At 39.0% G+C, this 10501-nt stretch overlaps 1 protein-coding gene across 10 annotated transcripts in view; it reads right to left on the reverse strand.

Annotated features, from left to right (window-relative positions):
- The window catches only part of obscnb (obscurin, cytoskeletal calmodulin and titin-interacting RhoGEF b), a 102644-nt gene extending 92838 nt beyond the window's left edge, over nucleotides 1-9806 (reverse strand). For all 10 annotated transcript variants that reach the window (XM_029725335.1, XM_029725339.1, XM_029725337.1 and 7 more), the window contains exon 1: nucleotides 9605-9806. The gene's annotated coding sequence lies outside the window, so the exon portion shown is untranslated. The remainder of the gene's footprint in view (nucleotides 1-9604) is intronic.
- Between the last annotated feature and the right edge of the window lie 695 nt (nucleotides 9807-10501).

Genomic DNA, 10501 nt, shown 5'->3' on the forward strand with positions numbered 1-10501 from the left:
GCCTAACATGATCATGTAATAACACTACACCAGGAAGTAATGACTTGAAGGTTTGGAAAACCTTGTTCTCACATAGAGGCATAATGTGTTTGAGTGTGCCACTATGGAGTGAATTGTTTGCTGCAAATTGAGATAGTTTTCATAGGAACTTGGAAGAATGTGTTAACATGTCTCACGCATTGGCTCAGATATTTTTTGTGAAGTCTGTCTGCCATGGAAGTCAACAAAATGTAAGATATGCATTGATGACTAATAACTACGGTTCAAAAAGGACATACAAATTTTTTTTTAAACATTATCTCGTTATGTTGAGATCCCAACTTATTTATCTCAAGATCACGACATAACAAAAGTTGTTTTTTCTAGATCACAAGATAATTTTCTCACGATCACGACATAAAAAAATGTTGTTTTGTCGAGATCACGAGATAAACTCTGTAAATAGGAGTGGACACATTGATGATAGAGTGACTGAATGGCTGGGGTGGCAAAGCCCACAGTGGATCAGCACATACCGTAATTTCCGGACTATAAGCCGCAACTTTTTTCCCAGGCTTTGAACCTCGCGGCTTAAACAATGACGTGGCTAATATATGGATTTTTCCCGCTTTCAAATTAAAAAAATGTAAAATAAACACATTTTGTGACGTGCTCAGTTTTTTGCCGGCATGAAGCTTTCATTAGACCAATGAAATTGCCGAACGGGTTAAGGTCAAACAACTTTTTTGTTTACTGTTTAGATTAAATCGAGCGCGCTCAAACTTCCCATCATTCTGATTACGGTAGTCATTTTGTCACCCTCATCATGGCAAAGACACGGAGAAATGCATATGATGCAGCTTTTAAGTTGAAGGCGATTGATCTGGCTGTTGGAAAAGGAAATAGAGCTGCTGCACGGGAGCTTGGTCTGGAGCAATGACTTTCTTGGTAGGCTACTGTTTACTGCAAATTTTTTATTTTTTGTTACAAGCCGTGTTTCGTTAAAGCCTATTTATTTTTGTTACAAGCCGTGTTTCGTTAAAGCCTATTTATTTTTGTTACAAGCCGTGTTTCGTTAAAGCCTGTGTAAAGTTCATTTGTTTCAATGTACCGGTAGGCACCTGCGGCTTATAGACATGTGAGGCTTATTTATGTTCGAAATAATATTTTTTTTTTAATTCAGTGGGTGCGGCTTATATTCAGGTGCGCTTAATAGTCCGGAAATTAGGGTATGTTTTTATTGATTGCTACACTAAAGGATGGTGCATTTCATGCTAACATCATGCTTTCATTTGTGTTTGGAGCTCATTATCAGTTTATAAGTTAGAATGTTAGCAAGCTGAATGTCCCTGATCTTGAGCTAAGTAAGAGCTCTTGGGGCATCTAATCCCTCGTGGGGCATTTAAGCTCTGAATGATGCCTGACAGGTAACTGTGAGTCTGTATGCCACCCCCAAGACCAGAGCCAATCGCAAGCAACAACGTAGCTAGCATGGCTAGTCTTGTAAGCAAGCTATCTAGCTAGTTAGTAGATTTTTTTTACAATGTTTTCAAACTGATAAGTGACACGTATTAATGACAAAATAACATGAAAAACAAAAATATATAAATATATACGGTTCCAGTCAAAAGTTTGGACACACCTACTCATTCCAGGGTTTTTCTTTATTTTTACTATTTTCTACATTGTAGAATAATAGTGAAGACATCAAAACTATGAAATAACACATATGGAATCATGCAGTAACCAAAAAAGTGTTAAACAAATCAAAGCATATTTTATATATGAGATCATTCAAACTAGCCACCCTTTGCCTTGATGACAGTTTTGCACAATCTTGGCAATGTCTCAACCAGCTTCATGAGGTAGTCATCTGGAATGCATTTCACTTAACAGGTGTTCTTTGTTAAAAGTTAATTTGTGGAATTTCTTTCCTTCTTAATGCATTTGAGCCAATCAGTTGTGTTGTGACAAGGTACGGGTGGTATAGGGAGGATAGCCTCATCTGGTAAAATACCAAGTCCATATTATGTCAAGAACAGCTCAAATAAGCAAAGAGAAACAACAGTCTATCATTACTTTAAGACATGAAGGTCAGACAATTTGGAAAATGTCAAGAACTTTTAAAGTTTCTTCAAGTGCAGTAGCAAAAACCATCAAGCACTATTATGAAACTGGCTCTCATGAGGACCCAGAGTTAACTCTGCTGCAGAGGATAAGTTCATTAGAGTTACCAGCCTCAGAAATTGGAGCCCAAATAAATGCTTCACAGAGTTCAAGTAACAGACACATCTCAAAATCAACTGTTCAGAGGAGACTATGTAAATCAGGCCTTCATGGTCAAAATACTGCAAAGAAACCACTACTAAAGGACACCAATAATAATAAGAGACTTGCTTGGGCCAAGAAACACGAGCAATGGACATTAGACAAGAGGAAATCTGTCCTTTGGTCTGATGAGTCCAAATTTGGCGTGTCTTTGTGAGATGCAGGGTAGGTGAATGGATGATCTCTGCATGTGTAGTTCACACCATGAAGCATGGAGGAGTAGGTGTGATGGTGTGAGGGTGCTTTGCTGGTGACACTGTCTGTTATTTATTTAGAATTCAAAGCACACTTAACCAGCATGGCTACCACAGCATTCTGCAGCGATACGCCATCCCATCTGGTTTGCGCTTGGTGGGACTATAAACCAACACACCTCCAGGCTGTGCAAGGGTTATTTGACAAAGAAGGAGAGTGATGGAGTGCTGCATCAGATGACCTGGCCTCCACAATCACCCGACCTCAACCCAATTGACATGGTTTGTAATGAGTTGGACCGCAGGAACCAGTGCTCAGCATATGTGGGAACTCCTTCAAGAATGTTGGAAAAGCATTCCAGGTGAAGCTGGTTGAAAGAATGCCAAGAGTGTGCAAAACTGTCATCAAGGCAACGGGTGGTTACTTTGAAGACTCTAAAATCGAAAATATTTGTATTTATTTGTTACTACATGATTCCGTATGTGTTATTTCATAGTTTTGATGTCTTCACTATTATTCTACAATGTAGAAAATAGTAAACATAAAGAAAAACCCTTGAATTAGTAGGTATGTCCAAACTTTTGACTGGTACTGTATATATATTATATATATTTTTTTTAGCTAAACACATGTGGCTCAAAACAGGTGGGGCTCTGCCATATCAGTTATACAAGCTAACAACCAGCATAGATAACAGACTAGCTTGCTAGCTTTCTTCCTAGCTAACGAGACTACCTAGCTAACTAGCTAGCTGACAAGACTAGCCAAGTTAGGTGCTTTGTTCCTTGCATGCGATTGGCTGTGGTCTTGGGGACAGCCTGGGAGACAGGGCTGCTGGTCAGGCATCGTTCAGGGCTTAAATGGGGTCAACACAGTGACAGGGCTCCTTGATGAAGTGGTTATCATGCATCTGAACAAATTAATGGATTATATGTGGTACTTTGATTATCTCTTGATCTCCACAAAACAACTTTTGTGATCATGAGAAAATTATTTTGTGATCTCGATAAAACAACTTTTGTTATGTAGTAATCATGAGTTAAATAAGTTGTTATCTCAATATAACGTGGGAACTATTTGTTTTTATTAATATGTCCTCTCTAGACTTCTGTAGATAACAATAGCATCTCAGTAGTTAAAACACATTTATAGAGCAAATCCCTCAGCCTAGTAGAGTTGTTTTACAGGTCTTTACTTTATCTGTTTACAATTACATAACCACTACACAATGCTGACTTAAAATTCAACGACAAAATACACAAAGCATGCTGTAAATTTAGTGACTTTTAAGAACACATTGCACATAATGTTTCTAGGTTACATCAAATTGTGACATTCAATGTAACAATCTACATTTTTATCATTTTGTATAGCACATTTGCCAACCCTGGACAGAGACCCAACTAAAACACTGTGATACAGAGTAAACATCACTTTTTTTGCCTGTTATTTTGTCATTAATACGTGTCTCATATTAGTTTGCAAACAATCATAGAGTTAATAAAGCTGCATAGAAACATGATTCTTTTTTCCTTTCTTGAGTAAGGCAGCTGCAAAATGTAGGTGTTTCAGCCTAGCTCAGTGCTTTTTGTGGTGGTGGGGAAGCCAGCGGAAAATACGGAGCGTAATGGTTGGTAATGTTCTCTAGTTGCGCCGTGATTGGCTCAGTGATTGGCTTCTGTCACTCATGGGAACACTACGTCACCGCAAAATCTACGAGGAGAACTCGAAGTTCAAGCCCCTTGGGTGCCTATCCAAGAAGGCTCAAGATCATTGGTCACAAAGAAAATTACGTCAAATCATATTATATACGATTGCAGTGTGACGTAGGCCATCAACCAGACCCCTATCACTATCAAGGTCAAATAACACCTACAGTACACACTTCCATAAAAAGGTGCATCGAAAGTGGAGCAGTTGGATTTCCACTGGGCACAAACTGGTTGAATAAAAAAATGTCAACGTAATTTGTCAACAACAAAAAAGTAATCATCGTAAACTGTTGTTTTGAGGGTGAAATTTCAAGCACATGATTATGTTATCATGGTAACCAAATTTCAACATAAATGACTTTTCTATCCACAGTTTTCATACGAGTAAAGTCATACGGTATAAAAATAAATCACGACAGCTGTGATGGAAACAGGACTTTTCGGTACAATTGTACAAATGCTGACAGATAATTTGTTCGTTGGACACGGTGCGATCTTTTTGTGCCTGTAAAATGTATTTTGCTAGAAATGGCGGTGGAAATTCCTTTATGCGCAAATATTGATATAATAACCATCATACTGAAATCAATTTAGAGTCACGTGATAATATTGTGTGTGATCCTCCCACTACGACTCTGGAAACCATGCCGTTTGTTAGGCTACAGAAGACATAAATGGTGATGAACTTCACAGGGTGGTGAAAGTGTACGGTGATGAGCTTGATGCTCCTTTCCAATAAATATTGAGGATCTTATTCTGGTGACATGATCGATGCTTGACTGCCGTTTGACAGATAAACATATTCTCGCTTTTATCTATCATAATCTCATCATGTAGACTAGCCAACCTGCACAGCAACCCGCACTGCATCTGGGAGCTGTTGGCTAGAGCGTACATGTGAAGACCAGAGTAGGCATATTTGCTATTTAACACAATGGTTTTTGCGCCAAAACTATCCGTAGAGTTGAAATGTGATGGAAACACAGTGAACTTAACATTTTTAATCGGTACATGAAAACTCTAAAGTCATTAAGCACTGACTTTTATCTGCAATAAATCAGTTTGGTGGAAACACTGATGGAAAAATGCATATATTGTCTTTATACGGATTTTTGAATATTCACATGAACATCTGTCGCCAATTGGATGGAACCGTATCTATAGCCCAACCTTGTATAAAATATGTTTAATTTGTACCTTGAAAACAACGTCAGCTCTTCAACATTATATCCACTATCAGAATAAAAAACTATAGGTTGAGCAGCACCTACTACTGGAGAATATATCTATATAGAGCTACCCTTTGGTCTACCATTCAGGGTTTAATTTTATGTTGTAATTTCCCCCGGTTTTGTGATATCCAATTGCGATCTTGTCTCATCGCTGCAACTCCCAACTGGCTCAGGAGAGGTCATGCGTCCTCCGAAACATGACCCGCCAAGCCTCGCTTCTTAACACCCGCACACTTAACCCGGAAACCAGCCGTACCAATTTGTCGGGGGACTGTTCAACTGACGACTGAGTAAGCCTCCAGGCGCCCGGCCAGCCCCAAGGAGTAGCTAGAGCGCGATGAGCCAAGTAAAGCCTCCCCGTCCAAACCCTCCCCTAACCCGGACGATGCTGGGCGAATTGTGCATCACCGTATGGGACTCCCGGTTACGGCTGGTTGTGACACTGCGATGCAGTGCCTTGACCGCTACGCCACTGGAGAGACCATCCATGGTTTTAACCAAGCCCAGCCCTGCTTACCTATGATGTTTTCACTGAGTATTACCAATGTGCGATTATGAGAAGGATTGGTGAGAAATCTCGACTAAAAAACTAAATAGATTCACTGTTCCAATCAAGTCATTCCAAAGGGTATGTTTAACAGAGCAAATTAAATGTGACCATACTTTATCACTCATATATCATCAATTATGTTATTTAGCCCTATATAGCATTCACAAAGTCATCAACAGCTATTGTTTCAATTCTATCCAGAATTCAGCTAAAGAAATACAATAAAATAGGCCTAGGGTTTCAAGCTTTGGTTGATTATTGATATTTAGTGATTTTGTCAAAGCAACCAAATATCAACATTTGAAGGAGATGTATCTTCTGTTTAGATACTGCCTTCTCTGCCACTTACTTAGTCTGGCTTTAATTCCAGTTTGTCTACAAATTATTAGTTGATATGTTGGATTCACATCTCAATCTCAACCAAAAACAAAATTCAAAGAATAGGACAAAAATATATATAATAATATCCTTCAAATGTTAATATTTCTTTGTGTTGACAACCAAACACAATTAAATTCAATAATTAAATTCAATAACTCACTCACATATACATACAGCGCCTTCGGAAAGTATTCAGACCCCTTGCCTCCATCATTCTTACACGGAAGAAGTTTGGAACAACCAAGACTCTTCCTTGAGCTGGCCGACCGGCCAAACTGAGCAGTTGGGGGAGGAGGGCCTTGGTCAGGGAGGTGACCAAGAACCCGATGGTCACTCTGACAGAGCTCTAGAGTTCCTCTGTGGAGCTGGGAGAACCTTCCAGAAGGACAACCATCTCTGCAGCACTTCACCAATCAGGCCTTTATGGTAGAGTGGCCAGACAGAACCACTCCCCAGTAAAAGGCCCATGACAACCCACTTGGAGTTTGCCAAAAGGCACCTAAAGAATCTCAGACCATGAGAAACAAGATTCTCTGGTCTGATGAAACCAAGATTGAACTCTTTGGCCTGAATGCCAGGCGTCACGTCTGGAGGAAACCTGGCACTATACCTACTGTGAAGCATGGTGGTGGCATCATCATGCTGTGGGGATGTTTTTCAGCGGCAGGGACTTGGAGACTAGTCAGGATCAAGTCAAAGATAAATGGAGCAAAGTACAGAAAGATCCTTGATCAAAACCTGCTCCAGAGCACTCAGGCCCTCAGACTGGGCCGAAGGTTCACCTTCCAACAGGACAACGACCCTAAGCACACAGCCAAGACAATGCAGGAGTGGCTTCGGGACAAGTCTCTGAATGTCCTTGAGTGGCCCAGCCAGTCTGGACATGAACCCGATCTAACATCTCTGAAGAGACCTGAAAATAGCTGTGCAGCAATGCTCCCCATCCAACCTTTCTAGGGAGTTTTTCCTAGCCACCGTGCTTCTACACCTGCATTGCTTCCTGTTTGGGGTTTTAGGCTGGGTTTCTGTACAGCACTTTGAGATATCAGCTTATGTAAGAAGGGCTATATAAATACATTTGATTTGATTGGATTTGAACCTGACGGAGCTTGAGAGGATCTGCAGAGAAGAATGGGAGAAACTCCCCAAATACAGGTGTGCCAAGCTTGTAGCGTCATACCCAAGAAGTGTTGAGGCTGTAATCGCTGCCAAAGGTGCTTCAACAAAGTACTGAGTAAAGGGTCTGAATACTTATGTAAATGTGATATTTCAGTTTTTAAGTTGCAAGAATTTCTAGAAACCTGTTTTTGTTTTATCATTATGGGGTATTGTGTGTAGATTGATGAGGAAAAATAACAATTTTATCAATTTTAGAATAAGGCTGTGTGGATATACACACATCCACACACACACACACACACACACACACACACACACACACACACACACACACACACACACACACACACACACACACACACACACACACACACACACACACACACACACAGAAACACTGTTATATACACACATCACAATTGCTGTTACCAGACTCATATATAATATTGCACAATTTAAACACTTGCAAATCCCCCTTTTCTCTGATACAAGTCATGTGTAAATATTGGACTATAAATTGTACCTTCCTGTATTATACTCAAATGTTTATTCTATTCTACTGAACCATTTACTTTATGTTCCTATTCAGTTGGATGGTGTATACCACGTGTATCCTGTGCATAGTACCATCAAAATGTGAAACAATATCACTTTTGAAATACAATTAAAACCCTATAATACATATCCTATTAACTATTAAAGTTAACAAATGATATGTCGGATTCACATCTCCAACTCAACGAAAAATACAAGTTAAAGAATGGGATTAAGCCATTGGCTCAAATGAAACTTTCCAAGCACTAGATAGATCTCCTTTAAACGTTGATATTTGGTCGCATTGCCAACCAAACACAATTCAATATTACTTTTGTAATCCGATAAATAGCCTAAAGTTAAGGCTATCTTACAAACTAATGTAACATTCAACTTTCCAATGAATAACACATCCATGGTCACATTTTGAGTGTTAACTATACATTTCTTCTAATGTAATCATATAGAGCGTGCATGTTCAAGATAACATGCATAGGTCGTGGAGATCATCACAATTCCTGTAATAATCTGCGCAGAATCTCGAACGTCATTGATTACTAGCATTATGTACTTTTAATGTAGGCTAATCTCAATTGCAATCCAGGTAATTTGGTTCTGCTATTAGATGAATCACAGTGATAACACATTCATCTGTTATATAAAAATATATATATATATCTGACATTAAATTCCCATTTTAACTTTGCTTTTAAATGATTGAAAGCGCAGTGATAGACATTTGGGTGACAATTAAACCAAAAATCAGACATTGTTTTTCCATTGAAAATTGGTTGTGCTTGTAGAAGGTTGAAAGCAGAGTGATAACACATGGAAATTCAACAAACGTTTGGCTGTCTTTTTGAGTGGGTGAATATAGGTTGTTGATTGATCAACATCTTAAACAAAGATTAGTCAATTATCCACGTTTCAAATGACGAAGGTAAACTGACATCAACACACCGCCAGATTGGGACAAATTATGTTTTAACACGGTTAAATAGAACAGATATGTGTCTTTGAAAGGGTGACATTTGCCATCTTTGTCACCTCACTCCCCTGAGCTGCCTGTACCCAAAATAACCTCAGCTGTCGGGCCGCGTCTCTGTCCATTGCCATTTGTAGAAGCGAAGAGGGATAAACTGTTTTGATAGGGCACCACAACTGAAGGAAACGCTTCTTTGTTCTATATTCTTTAATAAACTTGCCAATACCATTAGCCTATGCAAATTGATCATACATATTTTATGTAGTTGGTTTTGTGTAGGCTAGATAGCCGGCAAAAAAAAAAACGTTTTACGGACAGTATTCTCGGACCAACAAAGTTGCTCATTGTAATTAAATAAATAAGTTATGAAAACATTTTTGGGGGAAGGTAAAACTGTCACCACAAACATAAAGCACATTAATAAACATGATTCCTCTAAACTAACGACTCTCGATTCCCATTCAAAAATATATGAATTATGCCTTATTAAACTATAAATTATGTTGATCAGTGATTGCAAATTGAATGTCCTTTTAGGTTATTTAAACTGGGAACTGGGTTAGTTCAACTTCAGCAATGATTTGCTCACCGTGAGTCTTCAGCCACTCTGATAAAACAAGCGCTGAAACATGTGAACTAAAACTTCAAGTTTTACAGTCCGTAAAATAATCCAATCTTTGCCGTTGAGATCCAATAAATGTATGTCCGGTGAGTATCGATATCCCTACAATGATGATTGTGTATCCAGGAAAGCGTAACATTCCCCCAGTCTCCTGCGGTGGATGGTTGACTACGCTTTCTTTTTTTCTAATTTGGTACCACATGATGCCAAACAGCTAACGTTCCTATTTTGGTGCAGCCTCCATTCCAAAATAGACTTGTCATTTAATGAAGAGATAGCCTAGGTGCTGGAGCATGGGTCTGGACAGGCTGCTATAGGTTATCTATCTGACTACCCTGAAACATTACTCATGCCATGTTTATATGATATCTGAATGAAAGTGACTAACAAAATCAAAATCAACCCTGTGCGGTATTTTTCGGCCATGAATACTACAAGTTTAGATAGCTGGCTAGACTAATTAACCGATAAAAATTACATGGGCTAATTGAGTGACTGTCAGTGAGTGACATATAAAAAGAGGAAAACTACTGATGGACAACCAATTTTCATAATTGCACCTATTGTAACTCTCAACAGTAACTTAAGACTTCTGACTGAGTTCCAGAAAAAAAATTAAAATAGAAAAAACTACAGAGGTTTGTACGTTGGTGTCCTCTTGTAGCAGTGGCGGTTCTAGACCATTTCAACTGGGGGGGCCAAGCTGGGGCCAGTTGTACTGTTAGAGGGGCCAGTTACATTAGACGTTATTGTTGTCATATCGTTTTCTTCACTGCATTTCAGGCATTAGCAGGCAAAAGACCACGTTCATAATCATTCAACAATTTATCTGCATTTTCTGTCTAATAACGGATGTAAAAAAAG

The sequence above is a fragment of the Salmo trutta genome, chromosome 31 (genome assembly GCF_901001165.1).
Source record: "Salmo trutta chromosome 31, fSalTru1.1, whole genome shotgun sequence".
In the NCBI taxonomy this organism is placed as follows: Eukaryota; Metazoa; Chordata; class Actinopteri; order Salmoniformes; family Salmonidae; genus Salmo; species Salmo trutta.